This window comes from Puma concolor, chromosome A2 (genome assembly GCF_028749965.1).
Source record: "Puma concolor isolate L17-30 chromosome A2, mPumCon1.1.hap2, whole genome shotgun sequence".
NCBI lineage: Eukaryota > Metazoa > Chordata > Mammalia > Carnivora > Felidae > Puma > Puma concolor.
Genome location: NC_141668.1, coordinates 39,343,870 through 39,360,597, shown reverse-complemented (window position 1 = coordinate 39,360,597; position 16,728 = coordinate 39,343,870).

Genomic DNA, 16,728 nt, shown 5'->3' with positions numbered 1-16,728 from the left:
CAGTCATCATTTTATTCCAGTTTGGGAAAGCAATGCCAAGCTCAGTTATTTGAGTTGTTTTCTTAATTAATTGAGATTATGTGATCATAACTAAGATTTTGGCAGCAGGGGCTAGGACAGACTTATTAATGATGATCAATTATGACCAGGTGGACTTTTTGACAGCTGATTTTTACCTGACAATATGTGTAAAGCCTTTAGTTAGATAAATACAGCTAACAAGCTGACCTCACCATCTGTTGTCGTTTCTCTTCTTTGGTGGAACATTTGACTCATCACACATGAAATATTAACCCTGTGTGGTACAGGCCCTTCCGTCCACCCCACACAGAACTTCCAGTCCATCCATCAGTATCGCTAGTGATTGAGTATCTCTCAAACTACTTACAGCTTGATGACCAGAAAACAATTTTCCAAAGCCGGTTGGTGGGGATGGAAACAATGCCATTCTTCTTCCAAACCAAAGGGGGTAATTAGGCCCCTTTCTCTTTTGTGCAGTTAATAAATAGCTTCACATCAAAGAATTCTCACGCTTGAAGTACTTGCTTGGCTGTGATGGCTGGTGACAGCTGTGGTGACATGGTGTCATAATGACAGCGGTACAAATGAACATAGAGCAGGGGAGCTGCCATGCCTGACTCTGGTCCTGTTCAGGACTGAGGTGTTCATTTCTCCAGCAGCAGGGTTGGGGGTGGGGTATGGGTAAGAGTGGCTCACAGGTGTGCTTTTCTCCCTGCTGCCCAGGAATTGCTTCACTTTCCATTACAAGAGCTCCCTCAGAGTTCCCTATGGGGTCAGCCGAGGCTCTTTGGCAGGACATCTTAGTTCCACTTCTCCCTCTACCTCGCCTTGCTCCCCTCCCTCATCACAGTGTTATTCTTGTGTTCCCCGATACAAACCCTGCACCCAAATCTCTTTGCCAGAGTCTGCTCCCAGACACCAGAGTTACAACGAACAGTTATATCACAAGAGCTTGCTTGCAAACAAATATTGGACTTGGTCCAGGCTGAATTTTTGCCTTAAAACTTCACATTTCTCTGGGTCTTCCCTTGGGGTAAGAGAGATGGTGGCTTTATCATGCACTTTATTTTGGGATATGGCATACCGATGGCTACACCTTATCTGGGTTGTTTACCTATGCTCTCTCAATGCATATGGTCCTATCAGATACAACCCAACACTCATGCATTCAGTCAAGGATTTTAAGAGCAGAGATTGACGTTGGAATGCCTTCTGTCCACATCTTGTTTACTGTTATGGAATTGTTATATCCCCCTGTTTTCCCTCCCCTGTGATCACCTACTCTAACTCCTAGAAATTCCCCTAAATTATAGTTTGCTCCTAGTATAGTTTGTACACATACATGTTTGTACAAATAGTGTGCTTTAAGACTTTGGTTTTGGACAACTTAAACCTGAGATATTTAATAAATATTCAACCAGAGATAACAAGTAGTGTATTTGATAGAGCAATCTTGAACTCAGAGAAGAAATGTGGGGGTTAGTATAAAACTGCTTCATAAAACCGTGGGAATGGAGTGAGGTTATTTAGGGAGAGTGGGAAGAAAGAGAGGAGGGCTTGGGATGAGCTTGGAAACTCATTCTAAAGGCCTGGCAAGGGATGTGGGATCTGCAAAGAAGACTGAGAAAGAGCAGCCAGAGTGAGAGCAAACAGGGAGAATGTTATATTCTGGGTGCCAGAGTGCTTCAAGAGTGGTCACCTGTGGCTTTAAAAAAAATAGCTTGAGTGAGATATAATTCATATATCATAAAGTTTGTCCTTTTAAAGTATACAATTCAGAGACTTGAACACCCATTACTACTATGTAATTCCAGAATATTTTTATCCTTCCAAAATGGAAACCCCATGTCCACTATCAGTCACTCCTTATTTTCTCTTCTCCCAGCCTATGGAAAATACTGATCTACACTTTATCTCTATGAACTTACATATTCTGGGTATTCCATATAAATGGAACTCTATTGTATGTGGTCCTTTGTGACTGGCTTCTTTGATTTATGTTTTCAACTTTCATCTTGTATTATCATTAGTATTACCATGTTTTCAACATTTATCTTGTATTATCATAAAGTATTATCATTACTTTATTCCTATTTATTGCTAAATAATATTTGATCACATAGATATACCATATTTTGTTTCTGTTACTAATTAGTTGATGAACATTTGGGTTGCTTTGTTTTTTGGAAATTCTGAGTAATGCTGCTATAAACATTGATGTGTGAGTCTTGTGTGGATGTATGTTTTCAGTTCTCTTGGATATGTACTTGGGAGTGGAATTGATGGGTGATAATGTAACAGTATTCAACTGTTTGATTAGCTGTCAGACTGTTTTCAAGGTGGCTTCACTATTTTATATTCCCACTAGAAGCAATGAGCAAGGGTTTCATTTTCCCCGCATGTTCTCCAACATTGGGTATTATCCATCTTTTTTGATTATGGTTATTCTAGTTGGTGTCAAGTGGTATCCCATTGTGGTTTTGATTTGCATTTCTCTGAAAACTAATGATGTTGGTATCTTTTCATGTGCTTATTGGCCATTTTTATATTTTCTTTGGAGAACTGTCTATTGAAATCCTTTGCCATTTTTTTAATTGGGCCACTGGTCTTTTATTATTGAGTTGTAGGAGTTTTTTATTTGTCCTAAGTCTCTTACCAGATAGATGATTTTTAAAAAAAATTTTTTAACATTTATTTATTATTGAGAGACAGAGCGTGAACAGGGGAGGGGCGGAGAGAGAGGGAGACACAGAATCTGAAGCAGGCTACAGGCTCTGAGTTGTCAGCACAGAGCTCGACGCGGGGCTCAAACTCACAAACCACAAGATCATGACCTGAGCCGAAGTCGGACGCTCAACTGACTGAGCCACCCAGGCGCCCCATCACATAGATGATTTATAAGTATTTTCTCTCATTCTGTGTCTTTCCACCCTCCCAGTGGTGCCCTTAGAAGCACTGAAGTGTTCAATTTTGGTGAAGGCCAACTTACCTGTTTTTAATTCTGTTGCTTGTTCTTTTGCTGTCATGGTCAATTGTGTTTTGAGTGCTGGAGGAGATTGAGTAAAGTGAAGACAGAGAAATATCCACAGGTTTGGCAAGAAGGAAGTCATTTGAGACCTTGGAGGAAGGTTTACAAAATGTTGAGGTGGGACTCTTACTGGAGTAAATTGTGAGGGACTAAGGAGAACACCTAAGCCAACTCCAGGTGCATGGAGTATAAGACAGAAAACATTATCCAGTTGAGAGGGTTGCAGCTTGCAGGAGAGGGGTCCTCAGAGGTATCAGAGTTTAGTTAAGACAAAGGAGTCAGAAAGGGGTTAAAGCCCTAGAACAGCTGTTGATCAGTATTTGGAAATTAGAGAGGGCACAGTGAATGGTTAGGGGGGCTGGTGTATGATTGGTAGATTGCACCACTTTGGGGGGAGTTCTGGAATAAATTGCAATTGATCCTTTGTCTTCTCATCACTAGAACAAGACTCATGATCTTGAGGTGAGGTATACAGCTAAAGACCTCTGGCTGCCAGGGAGCACACAGAAAGACTCCAGTGCTCTTGTCTTCTACAGTGGGAGACTGAGTACTGCCTCCCACCAATACTGCCCACAGTGGAGGTTTCCCCTCACTGAGCATAGCAATTAAATTCTGGGTTATTATTCCTCTCAAAAGACAAAACTCTGCTGCATAGACTGTTAAATTTTTGTGTCTTCTTTAAAAGAATGTTTTAGATAAAATCCTCTGGGCTAGGTGACAGAGATTCAATATCAAGTCAAATTCACATATAAATATCTGATTTGCTGTCACATTTAACTGTATGTTTGGTCTAGATGGTTTGAGGTATGAATTATATCAGCCTAGATTTTTTGGGGGAAGTATAATCTTCAGAACTATTTTTAAGGCATCATATATTCCTAGAGTTAAAGTATTCTCAACACATGCACACACACACACACACACACACACACACACACACACACAAAGAAGAGTCATTGAAAATAATCTTTCCTGTATATGTAAAAATATGCAAAGTGTCTGCTTTGATTTATTCCATTCCACTTATGGCTGCTTACTGCAGTACAAATATCCAACAAGAAGCCCCTGGCAAACATGGTTGAATTTTACTTGCATCAGTCTCTAATTTAAATTCCACATGTGCTGGTTAGTTTAGGTTGCTTAAGTACCATGGATGAAATTTGATAGAAGTTTTACTTTTCTTCCCACATTATAATCCACCTGTTCTAGGATGGGTAAATGGCTTTGATCCATGACTAGTAATCTTTGTTCTAAATGTGTGGATTCCATTTCTAGACCCAAGGCCCCTGCTACAGTGCTTCCTATTTGCAACTGGCAGTAAAGGGGAAAGGCTGTGGTCCAGGGCAAGCAACTTGTCTTTAGGTTAGAGTTGCCCCAGAATTTGCATGCATCACTTAGGATCCCATCCCATTGGCCTGACTTTAGTCGTGTGGTCACTCCTAGCTAAAAGGGAGGCTGGGAAATGTCTTTGCTATGAGCACAACTAAAATAAATGAGTTCTAGTACTAAAGGAATGAGAAAATGGATACTAGGGGTGAAGCAATGTCCACCAAAACGGGACTGCTGATGTGTGAACATCTATCAGTTTTCCCATAATGACCTCAGTCTTGGCTGTAATGCAATTCAAAGAAGGATGTCCTATTTAACAGGGAATCTCTTCCTGTTTGCTCCTTACAGGGAAAAAAAGGCAGTTACACCACACATGAGAAGGAAGAGTGTGGGGACTCTGAGTTGGTAACTCAGGCTTTGTTATGTACTGGCTCTGTGACTTTGAGTAAGTGACTTAACTTTTCCATGCTTTTGTTTCTCCATAAAGATGAGAAGGATGAAAAGTGTCTGTGTTACAGCAAGCACTCAATTATGTTAGTTCATATTCTAGCAGCCACCAAGGGTAATTAACTTGCTTTTTGGCTAATGTTTTTAATAGCGAAAATATCCTGAAATTGTTTGTGTTGTTCTAGCATGGGCTTGTACATTTTTCCCCCCAAAGAGCAACCATGGCCCTTCTTGATTGGTCATCTTTTGTAATGGTTCCAACTTCATCTCTTATTTCTCCCCGAAGTTCTCCTCCATTCCCAACACTTTGCTGTATCCTGTTTTGGCTCATTCTGCTTCCTCCTTCCAAAGCCCTGCCACAGAATTCATGCTCAGTATTTCCTTAAACATTTATCCCCAATCCCACCCTTCACCCTGTCGCCCACAGGCAACTCTTGTCCACTCCTACCACTCTGGTGCTTCAAGCCTCCTGTACTTTATATGCTCGTTCTATCATCCTCTGTCACACAGTTGATACGGCACTCTAGACTCTCTAGCAGACATTTCAATGCCTCTCGACCAACCATTGCCCTTCTTTGCTTGCTGTTAGAAATCCAGTTTTATTCAAGGCAGCAATGTGTTCAACCCCAGGTAAAAATGTTTACCTTCTAGCTAGGGGGAGCTATGCGATTCAGCTGTGGCCAGTGAGATGTACTGGTGTCTGTAGTACATCCTGAAGTATCAGGAAAGCTTTTTCTTGTAATAAAAGATGAGAAATGTTAGTGCCCCTTGTACCTTTTTTGTTGTTGTTGTTTTTACAATCTGTGTTTGTGATGTCTGAAACTACAGCAGTCATCTTGTGTTCATGAGGCAGCACTCAGGAAGAAGAAACCAAATGTACTAAGGATGGGCTAATAGAAATTTAGAAAGAACCCAAGTCCCTATTAGTATCATCAGGCAGCTGACCATTGTCCCCAACTACCCAACTCCACATTTCTCCTTTTTGCCTTCTCCACCTACCTGTTGATAAAGACACCAATACAACATATTTCCCATGCCCCGCCTCCCATCTTAGGTAAAACTTATGTCTTCTTCAGTTGTATAGTTAATAATATTGGAAGTAGAAAATAGTTATTAAAATTTCCACCTGCTCTACCTCTCACCTCCAGATATCAGACTTTACTAATTAACCTGACCTGGTATGAGGTTGCTCAACACTCTGCATGAGGCTCTGGAATTGTGTCCTCAACATTCCAGCTCATCTTTTATCTGAGATGTGGTATCCCAGGGATGGCTATGGACTTCTGAATTGCTCTCTGATACAGATCACTTCTCCTCCTACCTATTCTATTGTATTAAAGGACTCCTGGGTCTTTGTTTAAGCCCAAGTCCTCCATGTAAATGTCAGTTGACAGAATTAAGCTTCTCTCTGCTCCCTACCCTGACTCGTGGGTGGGATCCTGCTGCCTTGGACCTTAGTCTAGAGGCTGGAATTCGGCTCTCCTTGAGATTTCATAGACACCAGTGCAATTGCCTGCAAGGTGCTTGAGCATCCAATGCCCCCTGGTCTCCCCTTAGAGTTCCCATGCTCTCCTGTGGGGATCCCTTGTCTGTTCACCCTGAGCTTGCTGCATGGATGTCTCATGCCTAAGCCATGACTGGGGATGCCTATAAGATTTGGGCCATGTGCTTTTCTTTATCCAGATTGTGCTCAGCTGTTAGCCTCCGCTGTTGACCAGCAGCCCCAGCAGCAGGTCTGACCTGGTAGGTGGTAGGTGGGCCTAGCGCCATGCCAGCCCCACTTGCCTGACCTCCTTACCAGAAAGCTGTCACATCTCAGACGTAAACCCTTTGGTAACTTTATAACAATTCCAGTTACTTGGGGTTTAAGATTTGTCCTTTGTACAACACCAATGAAGCCCTGAGGGTTAGTGAGTTCTCCTTCTAAAATTTAAAAAAGGAACTCTGAGAGGGTATTTATGAACATATAATAGGCGCATAATAATGGTTGGATGAATGGATAATGAGTCCCTGAGGCCAGGGAAACCCATAGGTCAGAATAACAATAGTGCTTCTTTTTCATAGTCTGTCTTCTGAACAGCTTCAGGGAGATTGGCCTGGTTGTAATTGATAAGGAAAATAGGAGCCTTTAATTCTTTCCAGTGCTGTCTTGTCTAATTAACACTACAATTTATAGCCAGTGGTTACATGAAAAAAAAAAAATGTTATCTTGGCGTTTATGCTAGTAATTCCAAATGTGACACAAATGACCTGGACACTGCTCATGGTAGAAACTATGAAAAGGGCTTAATGTAAAATCCAACCTTTCAGCGCTTTGGTGACCACCTCTGCTACTCAGGATCCATTCACACCTGACCAGCACCATAACCTGCTTTTAATCCATATGTCTGTTTCACCAGCTGTTCCTTGGATCATTACATTTGATGGGGTTCCCAAGGCCATGGAACTAAGCCTCTTTGGACTCTTTTTTTTTTTTTTAAAGGCAACAAACATTTTCATCTTCTCATTGCTGTTTTTAATGGGATGCCAACATTTTGTGTGTGGGGGGGTCATATTTGAGGTGATGACTGGTCACTGAAACAGTGCTGGAGCATGAAGACAAGCATGAGAAAAGGTACAAAATAATGACAAATTGCCATCTTTACAGTGTGGGTCAGTGAGTGAGCCATAATAATTACATATATGTTAGTCTACAAATAATGTAACAGCTAAAGTAATAAAGTGTGTGTGTGTGTGTGTGTGTGTGTGTTGCAAAGAAGATTGTATCAAGGGCCAATGAAGTTAACTGTATTACAGCGGACATATGGTTATATACAGTCCTGTGTTTTGATTTATGACTTTCACGTCCCCTTGACATGAATCACCCCCCACTTCCCCTGTACCCTCTAAACTGCTCAATCTGATAATCATCAGTACCAAATTCTTGGCCCACCTTCCTCTCCTTCCAGCTCTCACTTTCTCCACATCCCCTCTTTGGCTTTGTCCATACCTCCAGTCACCTTCCAAGTCTATCAGAAACCCACAAGTTTTGACTTCCCTCCCTGCCTGACCTAGCCCAAAGGCCTATTACTTTACATGTGTCTTTGCCACCTGGTCCTTCATGCCCTGCTAGCCCTCAAGTTTGATGAACCAGGATGAGTGCAACTTTCACCTACCGTCCTGGCTGCTCTTGGAGAAAATCATAAAACTGCACCAACTGATGTCATCACAAATTTGTGGTCTCCAATCACATCATAACTGGCCCTCCACACTGCCCACTAATACTTAAATATGTTTAGACATCACCAACTCTAACAAACTTGGCCCAAACTTCACAGCTTTCCTCAGGCCTAATTTACCAGCTCACTGTCCTTATTCTCAGCAAATAATTCTCCCACTACAGGGATGAAACATGGCCACTAGGAGTGAACTCTTTAAAGTCCCACCATATCCCTCAAAATGCTGTTTTGTATTCAGCACCAGGAGCCCGGAGCCTTCCTCCTATTCAAGAAAAATCCCTTTTATGTCCTCCGGATACCATTCCCATTCTCAGGAACATCTTCTCCCACTCCATAGGCCAACTACTTCTCTCCCAGATGCATTCTATTATTTCCACTGCAAATAGATGTCTTATATTTGTCTTTCCTGTTTCTCTACACTTCTGCCTTTAGTCAGATTGTACTTAGTGCAAACTCATAGGAGCCTCTGGCTGTTTCTTATAGTCCGTCCCCGTTACAAAACACTGTGAGCAATTTTACAGCAATCTTTCTAAAATGTAAGTTTGTGCTAGACTTCCCCCTATTTAAAAATCCTTTAGAGGCTTCTTAGTACCACTAGGAAAAGTCTGAACTCCCTGGCATGGCAAACTGTGCCCTTCATTACCTGCCCACCTCTTTACCAACATGTCTCTGTCTGCCCCCTAATGCTCCTGCAGTCAGAGCCAACTTACCAGCCCCTAAACACTACTGACTCCTGGGTCTCTGTTTGTACAGGTCTCTCTGCCTGGAATGTCTTTTCCCTGTCATTCATTCTTGGTTGTTCTCAAGTCTTTGATCAAGGGTTACCACCTCTCTGATGCCTTTTCTACCCATTTCACCCCAATACCCCCCAGCCTACGTTAAATGCCTTAGCACTACCATCATATTCTCTTCATGATTCTGTAATAGTCCTTATTATGCCTTATTAGTTATCCATCTGTTTGGCTAGTTATTTAATTTACAGAAATAAAGAAATCATAGAAAAATTAAAAATACATATAAGCAAAAAGAGAAAAAAAAAACAACCTAAATGTATAATCCCTTGGATCTAATAAAAACTAAACTTTTGGCATATATTCTAGAATATCTTTAAGTGTATATATATATATATATATATATATATATACACACACACACACATATATGTATATATGTATATATATGGGCATATAATTGATAATGAGTTTATACTATACATGCTATTTTATATCATAAAAAAATTTTAGTTAGCAGTGTTGTAAATATCTTTCCATGTCAATAAATAGACCTATACACAAAACCTTTTAAAACCTATTGAGAGTTACAATGTATGGAAATTTTATTCTATTCCCTACTGTTAGCCAGTCAGAACATCTAAAATTTTTCATTATTATAATCAGTATTGAAATGATTATGCATAAATAATTGTGCATATTTCTATTAGGGATATTTTTTTGGAATAGGTTTTTAGAAGTGCAATTTTTGGGTCAAGAGGAGTGTTGGTAGATAGTTTGCCCAATAGCAGAATCACCCTGTATTTAAATGCTGGTCTATTTCTCTTCCTTTCCATTAGTCCAGAACCTCCTCCAAGGTGGAAACATTGTCTTGTTAGTTTCTATGTCCCAAGACCACACTTGGAGTATTGCCCCCTTATGTCATAGTCAAGTGTGTCATAGATTCATGACATTTACCTAAGTGTCCTTTTCTAAAAATAAGGAACCCCAAAACAGGGCTTCAGGATCATCAGCCTCAGACAAACTTAGTTCCAGTGTTTTCAAGAAAATCAGCCTAACAGCAAGAGAAGCATGGTGTTTGAACCTATTTGTTGAATGGGATATATAGTATATGAAGTCTGCATTTATGGGCTGTGCCACTAATTTGGTGAGTAATCACTTATTCATGTCTATAATGACATTTCTTATGATACTATTCACTAGTCAAAATACATATCTTCATTTTTCTCAGTTAACAATAAATTCCTAGCAAAGGGAGATGATTGTATTTCTTTGTAGGCCTATACATTTGTAGTAGGTCCTAAATAAACATTTTTTAGGGGCACTGGGGTGGCTCAGTCGGTTAAGTGTCTGACTTTGGCTCAGGTCATGATCTTGCAGTTTGTGAGTTCAAGCCCCATGTTGGGCTCTGTGCTGACAACTCAGAGCTGAATAACATATAGCCTTCTACCAGCTTAAAGAATGTAGGAATATTCTTTAAAAGCCAGTAATAGGAATATGGGAGAAAAGAAAAAGAGTTTCTGGCATCATTACCTACTCATCAGCTTGCTCTAGTATATCTGACTTAAATTCTACAGTAATCAAACACTCAAGGCTCATGGTTCAAAATGAACCTCAGGCCTTTAGACTAAAACTTTTGTAAAATCACAGCTAAGAGGAAAGAGTACAACAGGTTGAAACTAAACTACAAAATATTACTACTAAGAAGCAACATCCTACTAAATATCGAGGCCAAGCTGATAACTAATCCACTCATTCCTGTGAAATGGTTTGTTTGACTAGTGCATGGAAGAGTATTAGAAGTAGTTTCTGTAACTGTCCCGTCTTACTTCCTCAAGAGTACTGGATGGCCCTGGGCCCTAGTCCCCCACTTGCACCAAGCATCATCCAGAGCAAGGAGATTGGGGATAGCTTTCTCACCTACTATCATTAACTGCACAAAAACCGAGAACACTGCCACACCCTGTAAGAAGACAGAATAAAGTTCTCCCCAAGTTTGGACAGTTGTAAATCTAAGCCAACATAGATAACAATATCCTATTGTTCTTGTTTCTCTTTTCATGAAAAATGTGTGAAATCTTTATAATGGAGCAACATTGGCATCCGGGAAATTACCTTAGTCTACGCCTGCACATTTTCCACTCTTCCCAAGCACACACCTCAAAGCACTGTCTTTCTGTTTTTAGTCTGTTGTTCTGGATCTCCTGGTCCTCTCCCCAAGCACTTGGCCTCCCCTGCTTACACTCAGCCTTTTTTTCTCCAGTTCTTCCTCCTGCCATCCTTTCACTTTGATGTTGTGCACCTATGATTCCATTGTGGGCCAACCCCTTATTCTTACCTCTTAGCTCTATTTTTCCCCACTCTATTACATTACATCCCCACAGGTCCTAGCTGTAGTTCATTCACAGGGGCCTCAGAACCACTGAGGGGAGGAAGTAGTCTGTTCCTTGGGGTGAAAGGATCAGCCCACCCTATTCAGTTGTGAGAAGATTAGCAAAGTTCACCAGATCCAGGTCTGAGGCTCTCCTGTGTCTCCTTGCCCAGGATTTCCCCATGTCTAGAAAATAATGTGAATTGGTTTCCCCTTGGCCTTCTTATCTCTCCTTTTTTTTCTTGTACATTATGAATAATAACTCAAAAAATTGGAAAATTAAAAATAAAGACAAATTGTTATCCAAATAATTTCACTACTTAACAAGCTTTATCAGTTTGGTGAATTGCTTAAAAGTATGCATGTAAAAAAAGTGCTCTGTTGGTAGGAACGTAAACTGGTACAGCCACTGTGGAAAACAGCAGAGTGGTTCCTCAAAAAAATTAAAAATAGAAATGCCATACAACCCAGTAATTCCACTACTGGGTATTTACTAAAAGGAAACAAAAATACTAATTTGAAAAGATATACCCACCCCTATGTTCATTGCAACATTTTTTACAATAGCCAAGTTATGGAAGAAACCTAAGTGTCCATTCAAAGATGAATGGGTAAAGAAGATATGCTATCTATACACAATGTAATATTACTCGGCCATAAAAAATAATGAAATCTTGCCATTTGTGACAATATGGATGAACCCAGAGGGTATTATGCTAAGTGAAATAAGTCAGACAGAGACAAATACCATCTGATTTCACTTATTTGTGGAAGCTAAAAAGTAAAAAACAAACAAACAAAAAAAAAGGAGACCCATAAATATATAGAACAAAGTGATGGTTGCCAGAGGAGAGGTGGGGGGCGGGGATGGGCAAAAAGGAGTGAAGGGGAGAGGGAGATACAGGCATCCAGTTATAGAACAAATAAATTGTGGGAATAAAAGGTACAGTACAGGGAATATAGTAAACAGTATTGTAATAGTGATGTATGGTAACAGATGGTAGCTATACTTTGGTATACAGGGTGAGCATAGCATGATGTATAGAGATATTGAATCACTATGCTGTATACCTGAAACTAATGCAAAACTGTCAAGTATATATCAATTTTTAAACATTAAAAAAGAAGAAATTCCTGTAATCAAAGGTTGAAAGTATATGCACACTATTTTTCATTTTGTACACTATTAGGGTTTCCCCTTTGTTAGTGGTCTTCAAAAACATTTTTAAAATTAGTGTGTACCATTCCACTGATTGGATGTGTTCATTTTATGTGACTAGCTCTATACTAATATCTCTATGACTTGATATTTTTGCCTCTTGTTTCTCCATGTATGTATGTCCCATTTGGATTTTTTTTTTTTATCATAGATTTCTAGTAATGAAGTTATGGCTCAAAGGACGTGACCATTTTTTAGACTCTTGATCCATATTACCAAATTGTATTTAAAGAGGTTATCCTGGGGCGGGGGGCGCCTGGGTGGCTCAGTCGGTTGAGCGTCTGATTTCGGCTTAAGTTATGATCTTGCGGCTTGTGAGTTCAAGCCCTGCATTGGGCTCTATGCTGGCAGCTCAGAACCTGGAGCTTGCTTTGAATTCTGTGTCCCTCTCTCTCTCTGCCCCACCCTGGCTCATGCTCTCTTTCTGTATCAAAAATAAATGAAACATTAAAAAAATTTGAAAAGGTTATCCTTAGTGCCATCAGTTGTATCAATGGATACAACTTTTACCGTATTCTTTCCAGAAATCAGTGCTGTCATTTTATACATGTAGCTAATTTCATAAGCAATAAATGTTACTTTATTGTTGTTATCAGTTATTTTTCTTCGATTAGTAGTTTTGTTAATTTCCCATGTTTGTTTGTTTATGGCTCATCTTTTGTAAATTACCTATTTACTTGCCTGTTAACATAGTTTCTCCCTTTCTTTCTGATACATACACCGCTTAATAGTGTCTTCATTATTTTTTATTTTCAAAAATTTTTGTAAACATTTTTATTTATTTTTGAGACAGAGAGAGACAGAGCATGGGCAGGGGAGGGGCAGAGAGAGAGGGAGACACAGAATCTGAAGCAGGCTCCAGGCTCTGAGCTGTCAGCACAGAGCCTGACGTGGGGCTCGAACTCACAAACCGCGAGATCATGACCTGAGCCGAAGTCGGACGCTCAACCGACTGAGCCACCCAGGTGCCTCTATTTTTTATTTTTAAAAATTTTTGTAAACATTTGTATTTATTTTTAAGAGACAGAGACAGAGCACTAGCAGAGGAGGGGCAGAGAGAGAGGGAGACACAGAGTCTGACGGAGGCTCCAGGCCTTGAGCTGTCAGTAGAGAGCCTGACATGGGGCTTGAACCCACACACTGTGAGATCATGACCTGAGATGAAATTGGACACTTAACCGACTGAGCCACCCAGGCGCCCCATTATTAATTTTGAAAATCAATGTGTATGAATTCTTTACAAAGATATTACCATTGTCAGACTTAGTACAAATTTTTTTTTTCTTTTTGTCTGTTTTTTTATCTTGGCTATATCTCGCTCTGGTTTACATAAGTTTTGAAATTTAATACTGTGAAGTTGGCCAACTTTTTGTAGATTCTTGGGCTTAGAAAGTTGCCTTACCAAAAGGAATAAAAAGGTGAGAAAGACAGAAAAGAAAAGTCAGCCTGCTGTCTGAGTTAGGTATTCAGTTGTATTTGTTCTTGTTTTCAGGGACAGGCATCAGATCCCTGTGGAAAATGGGGTCAAAGGTCACCACCAGATTCTCCCTCACTTCCTCACTGGTGTGGAAGGGTTCAGAGGAGGGAGGTAAGATGGTATCAGCTCCTGGGTGGAGAGCTTGGTCCTGATGAGAACATCTTTTCCTCGGGGTTGGGAATAACTTTGGGTAGGTTGTGGGTGACTGGGCAAGAGGTTGAGCTATCATGAGGGGAGGGACAGGGGGTATGACAGGAGACCCTCCACCAAACTTCTTCATTATAGGCCTGAGGCCCACTTAACCTCACTATGTATTTACTGGATTTCCCCCTCGTGGAGGGAATTAACCTGGGACTATTGACTGTTGTTCCCAAGTAAGTTACAGCCAGACCTATGTGTGCTTTATGTGAATAAGAAAACTGACATTACTGACATAGAAGGAATTTGTAAACTGGTAAAACTAGCAGAATCCTTTTAGAATTGGTCTAAAAATTGTTGCTCTTGGCTGCTTAGTGTTGCTGCTAAGAACAAGGAGGGGCCTGCCCTTTAACCTATTGCAAACGACTTATCCAATGTGATTAAAACGTACTTGCTTCCTGCCAATCACTTCGGCCCCAGCAGGAGCTTCATACGGTCCAGAACTCCTCCCCTTCACTCCTGCTGCCTGCTGCCCACATTCCTTTAAGTAGAAGCCTGGTTGCAAACTCCATAGGGCTTCTCAAATAGCTCTGGATTGTAATCAGTAATGTCATAGAAAGGTGGGGAAAACATAAGCTAGGGAAGGTGAAACCAGTGTGGTGGTATCTGAATGTTTCAGAATTCATATTTTTCAGTCTCTTAAAATGTAGCACAGTCATATATGCATACGGTTCTACAAAGCTGCCGTGAAGAACAGGAGTCCCCTACAATATTTCTGTTCCATTTTCACTTCCCAGAGACCATTATTTCAATTTTATTTATTTGTTTGTTTTACTAGGTTTGTTTATTTTGAGAGAGAGAGAGCATGGACACACAAGCAGGAAAGGGGCAGAGAAAGGCAGGGAGAGAGAATCCCAAGCAGGATCTGTGCTGACAGTGTAGGGCTGGATCTCAGGAACTGTGCAATCATGACCTGAGCCAAAATCAAGAGTCAGACACTCAACTGACTAAGCCACCTAGGAGCCCCAACAATTATTTCAATTTTAAAAAGTTATTTTTTAATTTTTTAACATTTATTTACTTTTGAGAGAGAGAGAGAGAGACAGAGACAGAGACAGAGCATGAGCGGAGAAGGGCAGAGAGAGAGGGAGACACAGAATCCAAAGCATGCTCCAGGCTCTGAGCTGTCAGCACAGAGTTGGACGCAGGGCTCGAACTCATGAACCATGAGATCATGACCTGGCCGAAGTCAGATGTTCAACCGACGGAGCCACCTGGGTGCCCCAGGCATACGGATTATTTTAAATAAAAATTATTTCAGAGACAGCCTAAGGACACTCAGACTGTCCTCTGTTTCCCTGAAAGTGGCAAATCTCCCATAAAAAAGGTACCCCTCCTGTACCAGGAGGTAGAGACATCCTTATCTCTAAAGACAGGAACTTCAGAGCCAAGAAAGCTGTATAGACAAAGCTTATTACTTTTTACTAATTTACTACCCCAGCCCAAATTCCGTTTAAAATTATTTACCAGTTGAAACTTCCAAAGGTAAGTTTTCTTTGTCCTGTCAATTCCTCACAGATTGTCTGTCTAGAAAGTATAAAAACTGCCTGCCACTGGTCATTTCTTTAGGTCTCAATTTCATAATTGGGCCTCTGTGCTCATGTTATTAAACTTTGGTTTATTTTCTCCTGTTAATCTATCTCACATGAATTTAATCCTCAGCACAGTTAGAAGAACCCTGGACCAAGGAAAATTTCTTCCTTTCCTTCACTTGAAGCTGTCAGCAGGACAAACTTCCCCTGGACATTTGCTCTGAAGATTCTGCAGCTTTGAGATCTTGGGACATAGGACACAAAATCGACAGAAGGTAAGACTTCTTATGTTGGCCTTCTGAAATCTCTGTCTGTGGGGTCCAATGGAAAAAGAGGGGTGAAACTTGTATTCTAAATTCAGCAGATAAAAGTATTGGAACTAGTTCCTTGGGCTTCATGGCTCTTGATAAAAATTTGGTAGAGTACTCTTGGGTTACTGATCCATTTCCTCCCAGAGATGGTCTTTGTTTTTCTTTGCCTTTTATGCCATTTGTCATTAAGCGCGCACACACACACACGCACGCACACACACCCCACAGGGAGAACACAGGAACGGACCCTCTAAGCCTACTGTTCAGACTCCCCGCATGGGCGAATTCAGTGGTTCTCATCAAACCAGTGTCTATTTAGACAAACTTTGTTGTGGGTTAAAGTGCACATGAGGTAAAAACTGTTGCTATGGGACATCTTGGAAGCCAAAGCTGCAAGGGTGGTGGGCACGAATCAAGCGCTTAAAAGCTTTTAGAGCATTCGCCACCTAACCCAGTTTCCTGTGGTAGGATTTGTCACGGAATGGGTTAGATTGACACTAGGTCACCTGGCAACCTCAAAAAAAATTCTGTGCAATGAAATGCACTGCACAGCACACAATCTTCAGCCCTATGGCACATTCCTCCTGTGTATTAGGAGACTCAAGGCTGAGCTAAAGCTGTTAAAGTGCATGTAAGAGAAACCGGATGAGGTTTTCCTTTCATCTTCAGTGTCTAAGGGCTTGGTTTGTGACCAGTGAGAATATTCTCTGTGTTCTCCACTATCTGGAGGGTGCCCTTACCTGGATGTGCTTTGGTGACCAAATAGAATGGGGATCTGAGACATGCAGTTATAAGCAGGACTCTCTTTGTCGAGCTGTGCCAGCTCTTAGGAATTTGTTATGAGAG